Here is a 12,727-nt window from a genome sequence, read left to right on the forward strand (position 1 = left end):
GAAATGTTATAAGACTCAAAGAGAAATAGGCTGAGACTTATATTGAATTCATGTATCAATTTCAATTTAAATGAAAACAGGTACGATTATAAACTACCTGTGTCTTTAGAGAAATCACAGACAAGAAATAAAACGGGGACAGGGAGTGCCTTGAAAATAGACATGAAAAAGAATTTGATTGGAAGCAAAGCAATTATTGGTAATATATGAGCCAGAAAGCTGGAAGAATATCTTTCAAGGTGTGAAAAGGCAAAAATTGTTAGCTTTTAATTCAGATTTCTATGGTTAACTACACTGCTAATTAAAAGTAAGGACAAAATAAGGACAATTTTAGACAAGGACTGCCAGTGCTACACTTTTATTGTAATGAATGCTAAAAACAATACTTTCAGAATAAGAGAAAACTAGATGAGCGAGTTGGTTATGGGGGAAAAAAGTGAGGAAGGAAATTAATTATCATGTAATCATTCAGACAAATTTCATTTTTTGTATTTTCTATATTTTATGATTTCTATTTGCCTTTTCATTTCTTCTTCCTTATGCATCAATAATCATGATAAAATGAATACGATTAAAGTCACTATGGAAAGGAGAGAGATTCTCAAATCGATCTTTAAAACTTCACATCAATCATACACATGGGGCACCCACTATAAATTTATAGCAATCCAAAATCTTGAAAAAAAAAAAATGCTAACAAAAACAGACTTTACCTATGAAAACAAAATTTTAGGCAAAAATCCATAATGAGCTAAAGAAGTTTAATAAGACATTATGAAAGGGAAAATGCACTAGAAAAAGATCAATTCTGAACCTCATTATCTTCTAACAAGAAAAATTGACTCTTTTCTCTCCCATAAAACATGATAGGATTACAGGGAGAAAGAGAAATCACACATAATCATGGTACAGCATTTTAACAAAACTCAAAATTAAACAGTGCTTTGTTAGGTTAAAGGTTTAGTTGGCACATTTAACAAACTTTATCTACAAGCATGTACAGGACAACTTCTTGCATTTAGAGAACACTCTTTAATCATGAGTAGATAATCCACCAACAGAAAAAACTATGTATATTCACTTCACAGAAGAAGAAATTGTAAGGACAAATAAACATGAACACTGTACTAATGGCCAGGACAATTCAAAACAAATTAGTTATGACTTTACTCTTGTGTGAATTACTCTAGAGAAGCTATTGGTGCAAGCCAGGCATTACCAATGCCATTGGTTACTTTTGGGAAATATTTCTCTAAATAAAAAGATGTTATTGAAAAAGAGGGAATAAGTGTTTTGTAGCAAAGGGAGATAGACGTACATTACATACATGTTAATTTTATGTAGAGAAAACTATGCCTTGTAAATTTTTATTCCAAGAATTATTGGTGCTTACATTTGGAGGACTATGGAGAAAGCTTGATGCATGGGTAAGGAGGAATTTGGAGGTGACTGGGTTTCCTAAGGTCCACCATGATACTATGCATTATGCTGCAATAGCTTTCTCCTTTAGTCAGCCTGGTCTAAGTGCCAAGTAATAGCTTTTCTCTATCTTAAAAAAAAAAAAAAAATGATTAACTGGGAGCCAGAGGGTGGTAACCAGGAATTGAACCCAGGGGCACTTAACCTCTGAGCCACACTTAAAATAAAAATTTTTTTTTGTATTTTATTTAGAGAGAGGGTCTCTCTGAATCGCTTAAGGCTTTGCTAAATTGCTGAGACTGACTTTCAATTCACGATCCTCCTGCCTCAGCCTCCTGAACCACTGGGATTACAGGTATGTGCCACTGTGCCCACCCCTTGTCTTAATATTGATATTTAGATTATCTACTGCCACATAGATACCCCTTGTGATGTCAAGAACTTCTCAAAGCTGGCTGCAGGATGAGTAATGGAATTGAGGCAACAGCAGTCGTGGCTCTTATGGTTTGCACAGAATGATATTTAAATACCACAAAAACTTTGTGAGTTATTATTTTATCACTGTTCCTACTTTAAGTATAGGAAACAACCTCAAATGGACCCAATATTGTTCATGTATCAAGGCAATAGTAATGATACCTAAACTAAGGCATCTTCTCTGTCCCATGCATCAACTTGGGAGAATCAGCCATATTACACACCAGAAAGTCTCCAAAGAAAAACTGCAGAATTTTATTATTTTTTTTAATGAGATGTTCAACTAATAGGCAGTTGTGATAGATCCATGGCAGTGGATGTCACCAATGCCTATCAAGTAAACTGGATACATAAGCTGGCATAGGACACAGTCCAAGAGATGAGTATGTCTTAAATTTTATATCTTAAATTCTTCTGGGATGTTTAAAGCATAATTACTTTCAAACATGGACATTTTACCTTGTTTTTAACATATTTGTACGTATATAGACATATGTGTGTATATACCTTAGAATACATTACATATAACATACATGTTATATGATACATATCATATGTTATGTTATCATATATATCAGATGATATAAGATAATTTCTTAATATCTGGTAACTTTTAACACACTTAATATCTGACAATAAATTTTTGAAACTAGAAAGTATCTTTAATGATAGAAACTTGCTATGATATGTTTAAGATATGTTCAAAATAATCATCATTGCTCTGTTCCTCACCTCCTACTGGGGTGCTGATAATATACAGTTTCAACTTTCAGTCATCCACATCCCCTTGCATATTTATCATGCTGTTCCAAATGGCTTGAAAAACATTGCTATTTTAAGAGTATTTCAGATATGATGATATGCTATAACTTTCAAACTCTAGCTTTAAACTTTCATTTCTCTGCTCAGTATGAAGAATAAATTGTTGTGACATGGCATTACAGACTAGGCCCACCCTGCAGAATAATCTACTTATTAAATCCTGATCTGAGATGTGCCTGATCATTAAACAACAAAGAGACTTCCGATGCCCCTGGAACCAGCAGAAATCTTCCATAGAGATCCTCCAATTCTATGGCTGTCAATCTTGATTTGATTCTGAATCTCTGGGACACTACCTAAGTAACATCTACCCAAATTCTTTCTCCTTCTTTGAACAAAAGAGGCCAGGTACATATCAGTGGCTGGAAGAAAGCAGGTATGTTTCTAGTGGTATGATCCACTCCATTTTCAATCTTTTTGGAGTCCCCTCCAACCAATTTTTTTTTTTTTTTTTTTTTTTTTGGTGCGATGCTGGGGAATGAAGCTAGGGTCCTGTGTATCTGAGGCAGGCACTCTACCAATGGAAACAACTCTCCCACCTTTTTCATTACCCAGAATTGAACCCAGAACTTCATGCATGCTAGGCAAGCACTTTCCTAATGAGCTACATCCCCAGCCTCACATAATTTTTTTTCTAAAATTAACATGCATTAGTTTCTGCTGTATCCCAATGACTCTTAAATTTGGTCTCTTGATGTTATCCCATATTTCTTGGATGTTCTGCTCATGGTTTCTTAACAGTCTTGCTGAGCTATCTATGTTCTTTTCAAGTTGAAATACTTTATCTTCATTGTCTGATGTTCTGTCTTCTAAGTGTTCTACTCTGTTGGTAGTATTCTCAATTGAGTTTTTAAGTTGGTTTATTGCTTCCTGCATTTCTAGGATTTCTGTTTGTTTGTTTTTTATAACCTCTATCTCCCTGTATAGTTGATCTTTTGCTTCTTGGATTTGTTAATGTAATTCATTATTGAAGTGATCTTTCATTGTCTGATTTTGCTGTCTGATGTCTTCCTTGAGACTCCAGATCATCTGAAGCATGTATATCCTGAATTCTTTATCTGACATTCCATCTGCTGCAGCTATTACCTCTTCTAACATTGAGTTGACCTGCATTGCTTGTGGTCCTTTCTTTCCTTGTCTCTTCATACTGTTCGCGTTCCTTTCTACTTGGTGAAACTGTTGTGCTATTGAATTTTCCCCCTATATATTTATATTGGTCTTGTATAGTTGCAGTCTCCCTCGCAGGCGCGGGCGGCGGCTCTGCCCCTCCTCCAATTGGGGCAATGTGCCTACCACGCCGGCAGGCAGCTGGGCCTGCTCTGCTGGTCGGTAGCAGGTCCGCCTACCTTGCAGGCGCGGGCGGCGGCTCTGTCCCTCTGCGGGCCGCTAGGCTTTTTCTGTCGGTGGTGGCATTTCTGCCTACTTTGCAGGTGCAGGCAGCGGCACTGCCCCTCTGCAGGCCTCTGGGGCTGTTCTGCCAGTGGGTCGCAGGTCCGCCTACCTTGCAGGCGCAGGGCGGGGGCGGCTTTACCCTTCCTCAGGCCACTGGGCCTGTTCTGTCTGTCGGTTGCAGGTCTGGCCTGTCCTGATGGTGGTCACAGTTCCGTCTACCTTGCAGGCGCGGGGGAAGGGGGCGGCTCTGCCTCTCAGCAGGCCGCTGCTCCCCTTCTGCCGGTGGGTCACCGGCCCGCCTACCTTGCAGGAGTGATTGGAAGCTCTGTCCCTCCGCGGGCCACTGGGCCTTTTCTGTCGGTGGTCACAGTTCCGCCAACCTGGCAGGCGCGGGGGGTGGGGGGCGGCTCTGCCCCTTAGCAGGCCGCTGGGCCTGCTCTGTGTGAGGTCACAGTTCCCTCTACCTTGCCGGCGCAGGGGGAGGGGGCGGCTCTGCCTCTCAGCAGGCCGCTGCTCCTCTTCTGCCGGTGGGTCGCCTAATTCCATGAGTTTTAAGAACAGGCAAAACTTGGGCTGAGTATAGCTCAGTTGATAGAGTACTTGCCTTGCATGCACAAAGCCCTGGGGTTCAATCCCCAGCTCCGCAAAAAAAAAAAAAAAAAAAAAAAAAGACAAAACTTATCTACTGGGAGATAAATCATTCTATCTAAATGAGGCAGGAAAAAAAAAAAAAAAACCCATTAACCTCTAAAGGGATGGGAGAATTTGTGATGGAAGTACAGCCAGGGAACCACACCTGGTATGATGGAAATAATTTGATTTGTATGATGGTAAAATTCATATGAAAACTCATTCAGTAGCATATTAAAGTTTTGCATATTCTAGTTTATGCAACTATTCTTCAAGTAAAAAATCTAATAATGACAGGATACAAATGACAATACAAACACATGGTTCTTAAATCAGAAAATACATAAAGAACAATGAAAAAATGGGAACGATATATTACATCAGTTTGGATGGTTTGTCGTTGGCTTTGTGGGTTTCTGTTTTGGCCACAAAAGTCAAGGAACTTCTTGGCTTTGTTCAAAATGTATGAGCAGCTTCAGGCAAGAACCACCTCACTAAATACATCCAAATAGGTAGTCTTTCCTGGAGCCTTTGGCTATATGAGAAGCATTTTGATTCTCCAGAATAAATCCTACAATTTTTCAGATATCTAAGAAATACTAGTTTCAGCTCTCAGTTGGGATCACAGCTCAAAATTAAATACTCCAGAGACTCAGCTGCTTCCATTTTGCTGTAGAGGTCTTCCTAAAAGCATGTGCATGGTTTTTCATAATTTAATTTTTTTTTTTCATTCTGACCTCTCTACCATTCATCCAAACTCCTTCACACTTCTAGCTTGTTGACATATTGTACTTCTGTAAATTCTGTGTCCCTTAAACTGACCCCTTCAACCTTTGCCTCCTGAGGCTACTACTGTCCTTTAGAGCTGAACTCTGGTGTGGCCTATTTGTGTCAGCTAACACTCTCTATCTACCTCTCATGAGTTGGGACTACTCTTATCTGTTCTTGCCAAAACATCCTCAATTTTCACATGACAAACTGGTGTATTTGACTGAAATATGAGCTCAAAGAAAAAACGCAGTCTTCTCCTAGCAATATTAAAAAAGGATGAAGTTCTATGAGGTTAGGAAGTACTTTTCTAAGACAAATTACAAATGGCACACTACACTTGGTCTTTGGAAACACTGTGCCGGGGAAAAATGTTTTAACATATAAAGAAGGTCATTTTAACTTTAAAATTCTAATTAACCTACAGCACACACCTAATATCATGAACATATTGGGCCTGAAATATACTCATCTCTTACTTTTGAATTTTTCCTTTTTCCAAATGAGGACATATTAAAAAGCATCTAATTTTTGTGAAAGAACATTAAAGAAGCCCTTTCACCCTCCCAATTTGTATAAATGACTTTTCCTCCAGCCATCCATTTGGCTAACTTAACGGCTCTTTAAATTCTCACTACTGGTTTATGTTCATACTCAGCCTTGGATTTAATAGTTCCAAGCACTTCCTATCTTACTGCTCACATTTGATCCAAACTAATCACACCTTTTACTGCACTAAGTATTCTTTTCATCCCAGAGGCTCTTGGGAATAGCACACTGCTTGCAAAACAAAGGGAAACCAAGTCAGCATAATCTTATATGCTGAAGACAAGTTGTTTCCCTGCTCTGGGTGATGAGGGAGGTATATAACTAATGTTATGTATGAGAAAGAAAAGCAGGTTTTGGACAGGTTTCAGGGAAATTTTTATTTGGCTATAGGTGATTCCAAGGAAAGGGTACTTTACAGCATTCAGATGTCTGGGATGTCCTCCCTCCTTGCTCAGTTGTACATTTAAAAAAAAGTTTAGGATTTAAGCATTTTACCTGGCCCTGGTTCCCTTTCTTTCTTATTCTTTAACTTTAATAATGTCTTATTTTCTATCCATTCTTTATTGGATAGCTGGATAAAACCAAGATGAGCATCAACAAATCTTTTTGCACACATTGGAGATTGAACCCAGGGTACTCTACCAACGAGCTGCATACCCAACCAGCATTGTTGTTGTTGTTGTTGTTATTATTATTATTTTGAGACAGTATTGCTAAGTTGTTGAAGCTGGCCTTGAATTTGTGATCCTCCTGCCTCAGCCTTCTGAGTTGCTGGGATTATAGGCATGTTCCACCATGCCCAACTGTCAAATCATTTTTTATTTAATGTATTTTATTCCTCTCCCCAGAACTCTATTATTCTTGTGATTTTCTCTCCTCTTTATTCCCTCATTTTCTCTTGACATAAGTGCTCAAAGTGTGTTTATTACAGTAGTGTAGCTTAGCCTATTGAAATTGAGGTTCCCCCCTCCTCCCTCCCAGGAACCCAGGACCTCAGGCATAATAGGCTCTCTAGCACTGAGCTATATCCCAGGACCTCAAGAACCATTTTTAAATCTACTCTCTCAGTATCCTACACAATTCATAACTGAATCCTGTAAGTGCTGGCCTTGGAAGAGGGACGGCAGTTCCCTCCTTTTGCTGACTAAGAGTATCTTCCTGGGATAGCCTCATTCTGTTATTCTTCAAGTAGTTCTTCCTCTAAAGTCTGCTCAGTCCTCAATTCACTTTCTAGAGGGTAACCAAATAGAGATAACCTTGAGTAATGCAGGTGAACTATCTGTCATTTAGTCCTAGTTTACCATTCCTGATATGCATGTAGAATAGCTGCTTATTTGTGACAGGTGCTTCATAAGCAAAACAGAGTGCTTGAGAGAATGAAATTAGAGAAAGGGGGAGGAAACATAGGAAGGAAAATATATGTAGATAAAACTCATGATGGGTCCTGAAGAATGCATAGCTTTCATGAGAAATGGGTAAAGAAGGAGAAAGGGGAACAGAGGGGCATCTCTGTGGGGTAAATTACACTTGGAAAGGATATAACTCAGAAATTGTAAATGGTATGAAAAATGCATGCAAGGAGGCCATGGTAATGTTCAACCACATTTGTCAAGTCATTTGGGTTGCAAGTCTCACTCTAAAGCATGTGATTTGATTAGTGTAAGTCTCTAAGTTTATAAAAAAGTCCAGATCAAGAGTCTCTAAGTTGATAAAAAAAAGAGAAATCCAGGCACAGAATGGCCTTATGGAATCTGAATCTGCCATCTTCTTTTCCAGCACTCAGGTGGAAAATGTTTGCAGGTAGCTTTCCTTCTCTTAACAAAAGTAGGTTCCAGCAGCTCAGTTTACATTGAGGGATTAAATAACATAACCACAGTCTGCCTTCAGAGCTGGGCTAGCTTTGAAATCTTCCTTGTGACTACGAGTGACCTGTACTCTATGCTTGCTCTTGGAGTCAAGGGAATGAACTACTGCCACCTGAACAATGTAGACTGATAGTGGTGCTTTGGGTCCTGCAGATGACAAGTGGAGACTGATTAGAAAGGGAATGGATGTTGAGTAAGCAGAAATAATAGTTGATCACCACAAAATCCTGACTTGGAATGATCCTCCTACAAGGCAACTTAGAAGTAATCTAGTTGGAACTCTTTGTTTTACAAGTGAGAAAATTAAAACCCAGAAAGGGAAATCCCGAGAGAAAATAAATTAGTATATTGGACACCCAAAAATCAAATATGATTAGAATATACAATTGGTTAATCCAAAAATTCTCTTAGAAATGAAATATTGAAAAGTCATAAATAAGTGTTTTTACTCAAGTCATACACACACATACACACAGGGTGGGGAAGAGGAGGAGGATGACTTGTTAATCTTGATGTGGGGTCAAGTTCCTTCCTGTGAATAAGTATTCACTGGCCTGTTATGGAGGGGGGGCAGGGGCAGGGCAGGGAAATCAACTGTGATCAAATAGAGTCTTGGGCTTTTTAAAGTGAAGTGAAACCTTGAAAGTAGCTGCATGGCAACCTACTTGCAACATATTTTCTAGTATTCAAGACCTCTCTCCAATATTTTACTATTGTCTTGTCCATGATTAACAGTGACAAACTCACCCAATGTTTTTAAAGCACTCAAATTCATTTTCTCTGAAACAGCATTCTCTCTTCTTCCACTCATTTAATTTTAAATAATTGTAGTAACACATATTATTGGAATAAACCAATTTGAAAATAATAAATACAGTGAACTCTTGGTAGCCCAAATTCCTGCTGGTAGGAAATACTACAGATCAGTCTATAAGTTATGAGTGAGTGTTCAGTGCTTTGGGGCATCAGATGGTACATCATAAAAAGAAAATAGCTTCTTTTGGGTTTACACGTTTCCTAGTTCAAAAATGACCACTAGCCAAAAATAAAAGAAATTGGTGCAGAGAACATCTATTGTATTATTTAATAGGAGACAGCATGTCTCAAAGTTTGGGAGAGATAGTATATATGTACAGGTATAAATATACATATGTGTGTGTATGTATAAAAGGAAATAATTATTCCCAAATCTCTATCTAGGTTGTAAGTTTCTCTGCATTCCTTAACACTTGCTCAAGGCCAAAATTCTCTAAATACCACAAGATTAAAAATAAGATGGCATCACCTCCACTGAGGTGTTCTTCTAACCCTTGCTTTCTCAGGCCACTCTGTTATGAGAGGCAGCACAGTCTGAAAAGTTTCCACAGGGATGTCTAAGACAGATGGCCTCCTCTGTACTTTCTACTTTGGGGAATTAGGGAAGAGGCTTTCATGAATGCTTATAACATCAACAAACCACAATCGAGCCATCACTTCACTCCTGCATAGAAAGCCCCTCCAAATGAGAAACACCTTTTTGGATGAACATTTTCAAATTTATACATATAAGCATCTCTCTGCATATTCTTTATAGGTCCTCCTGTGAAAAAGCAGGAATTCATGAATAAAGACAGCGTGGCAAGGAACCAAAGGACTGATGGCACTTCCCTCAAAGTGGTTCAGATCCTAGTTGTGAACACTGCATGAGCATATAAATGAATATAGTGGTTGCTATAAAGTAGGTCCATGGCATGTTTTTGACTGTGGATGCCATGAATTTGCTTTGGGAGGGGCAGTGTGGAACAACTCTTTCTGGTAGTCTTAAAAAGTCATCCATGAGAGCTGGGGATGTAGCTCAGTGATCAAGTACTTGTCTAGCATTCATGAGGCTCTGGGTTTGATCTACAGCACCACAAAAATAAATGAATGAATGAAAAAATTAATAATGATGATTTACTTTCGAGAAAAAAATATTTTCCAGGTCAATAATAAATAGGGAGATGAGAGATAATGGTTGGCTTTTAGGCAGAAAAAGGTTCTAATTTGAGTACACACTAAAATTCACAACAGTCTGGAGATGCTTGAGCTACTAACCTACATTCATATCCTTCAAATCTTTATGGTGACTGCCAATGTATCTCAGCTTCCTGACCTTTCTTCTTTCTTTGTATCTTCGTTATTGGTATGCTAGTCCTTAAGGAAAGGTGATTTATGGTAATTATCCTATTAAGGGATTTTCTTATATTCTTTATTATCATCTGTCTTCTTCATATCAGATGCCAGACCTGATGTAGAACTGATATAGTTTGTAATCTGCTATGTCTCAGTAGACATATGCACGTAGGCCTGAGACTCTGCTGGAGCTTATAACTTGAACAATTATAAAAAGACTTAAATTGTCATGACAGTGAGCATACAGTATCTCACTGCACCCTTATTAAACAAGCTTCTAGGTCCCCCCAAAACATGCCTTGCTTAAAAACAGCATTGTGGATCAAGGCAGTATTTATTTTTTTCTTGGTGTTTTCTCCCAGTCACCTAACAAAACTGACACATGAGGTATATTCTAGGTAATTATGGAAGGATACAGTACAGCATATCTAAATTGAGCCAGAAATATTTTAGTTCAGATCTTCACAGCTTTGAGCTTTCTTGTTTTATGAAAAATAAAGCATTTGATCTTGGGATTGTGAGTAAAATCATGAAATCATCTTCTATAAAGCCGATTTTTTTTTTTTAATGCTGGGTAGAGTTTTGGTTTTTGTTGTTTTTGTCTATTACTTCACATATAGCAGATTTAATTCAGAAAGCAAACTGTTCTACAGGCCCACTGGAAAACCACCACCAATTGTGAGAGCCATTAGAGTTAGCTTTGAGAATCCACCCTTCATTACACTAGCTTCCCTAATGTTAATGATCACAGCACTGATGAAAAATTGCTGGTTCATGACCTCTACTGGCTCTAAGCAAAGGACACCCAGGACTGCCTCCTCTCAGAGAAGCAAAGCATTTCGGACAGTGAAGAGTTTAAGGCGACGTGGGGATGTTTTGCTCCGAAGACATGAGGTCTGAAGAGGATTACTGTGTGTTCTAGCTAACGGGCAACACAGGAGTGAGGAAAATGCCAGGAATTCCTTGGCTCATCAAGAAAGGCAGAAACTAAAAATTACACAAGTGCTTTGGCTCAGGAGCTAGAGGAGGGCTGCCAAGTTCTGGAGATATTCCCTAAATCCGCCATGAATACTGGGCATCCAGTGGGACTACAGCTGACCATCCCAGAGCTTGGCTTCAGTTATCATTGAACTGCAAAGGGCAGAAACAATACCTTTGGCTAAAAAAAAAAAAAAAAAAACACAACAAAACACTGATTCTTCATTTTCTATAAATGGAAAATAAACACAGAAGATAAAAGGAGATATAAAGCTACTTTCACAGCAACAGGGTACTTGCTTGCAATTCAGCCAAAAACAATTTGTTATGTTTATGCACATACAAAAAATGCCAGCCAAAAATCCAGATGTTGGATGAACATGATCAAAATATGAATCTAAAGGGTAATAATGTGAATTATTAATTAGCTTTTTACCTTTTCTCAATGAAGTGTTTAACTTAGTCAAAGATAGAGGATATATTATGAATGCTGCAGGATATGCCAATTCAGCATAACCCAATACAGAATATCCACAAAACTGAAAAAATATAGGGGTGGTGAGGACAAGGAAGGGTAGAAAATCTTACTTGCCCTTATAGAATATGCTCCATTTATAGTTTAATTCTAGATGTTCCACAGCTTTGGTCAGAAGCCTCAGCTTAACTGAAATGTTATTTCTTTCTCCACTTTATTAGGAGTGATACCATAAAGGCATTGCTTCAATCTTAATGTTCTATCTGCTATGAAATTGAAAGAAGCTTGGTTCTCTTCATTACAATGCACATTGACAGGATGGCTGGATAGAAGCTATATAGCCTTTTCTATGCATCCACATGACAATATTCATTTTTCTCTGAGTAGGAAATTTTTGCATGAAATGGTTACTGTTCCATGCATCTTAATATTACTTTTAATAATGAAAACATTTCTCCTCCATTTCATTGTCTAGGGCTCTTTTTTCCCTTCTTTTCTCTTATAAGTTCATGATGCTATTTTGTGCCTGATTTTGTAAACTTGCATATCCTCATACATGCATTAAAATAGTATTTTCTTTTAAGTATTTCTGAAACCTTTCACATAACTAGTAATTTCCTAAAATAACATGCACCTGGGGCAGTAACCATGGAATATGGGCATCATTACGTGGTATCTAGAGCTTACGAAGAGGATCTCAGCTGAGACCCTGTAACTTGCTGGTTTGCCTTGATTCATGCCAGATCCTTACCATTCACCTCTCCATAGAGACATCTGAGTGAGCCTTGTAAGACCCTCACATCACATCTCACATATACAACTCAGGTTATATTCTACAGACTTTCAGAATCAAGTACAAACTCATTGTGATTTTCAGGAGCCTTAGCTATCCAACTCTGGCCTACTTATAAACCCTAATTTGTGTCAGGCCTTTATGTGATGTGTGATTCCTGATCCATCCAGATATACAAACACCTAAAAATTTGGTTTGAGTATTGCAATATCCAGGCAAAGAACTGAATGCTAGTGATACAATGGTACACAGACATATTTTCAGAGAGAGATAAGTAATAAGGTAATACAATCATGGGCGACATGTGGGATGCTGGAAATGCAGAAGAATGATCTACCAGCTGAGACTGGAATTGAGTGTGATGACCTCAGAGAGTGTTATAGTTTGGATCTTCATTACAATGCACAT

The 12,727-nt window shown here is 38.3% G+C and overlaps 1 protein-coding gene across 2 annotated transcripts in view; it reads right to left on the minus strand.

The window, feature by feature from the left end:
* The window catches only part of Grm7 (glutamate metabotropic receptor 7), a 797,874-nt gene that overhangs the window by 344,535 nt on the left and 440,612 nt on the right, over positions 1-12,727 (minus strand). The gene's annotated exons all lie outside the window — the stretch shown is intronic.

The sequence above is a fragment of the Marmota monax genome, unplaced genomic scaffold (genome assembly GCF_021218885.2).
Source record: "Marmota monax isolate L192 unplaced genomic scaffold, Marmota_monax_Labrador192_F-V1.1 WCK01_AAM20220418_F8-fsc00028, whole genome shotgun sequence".
Classification (NCBI taxonomy): Eukaryota; Metazoa; Chordata; class Mammalia; order Rodentia; family Sciuridae; genus Marmota; species Marmota monax.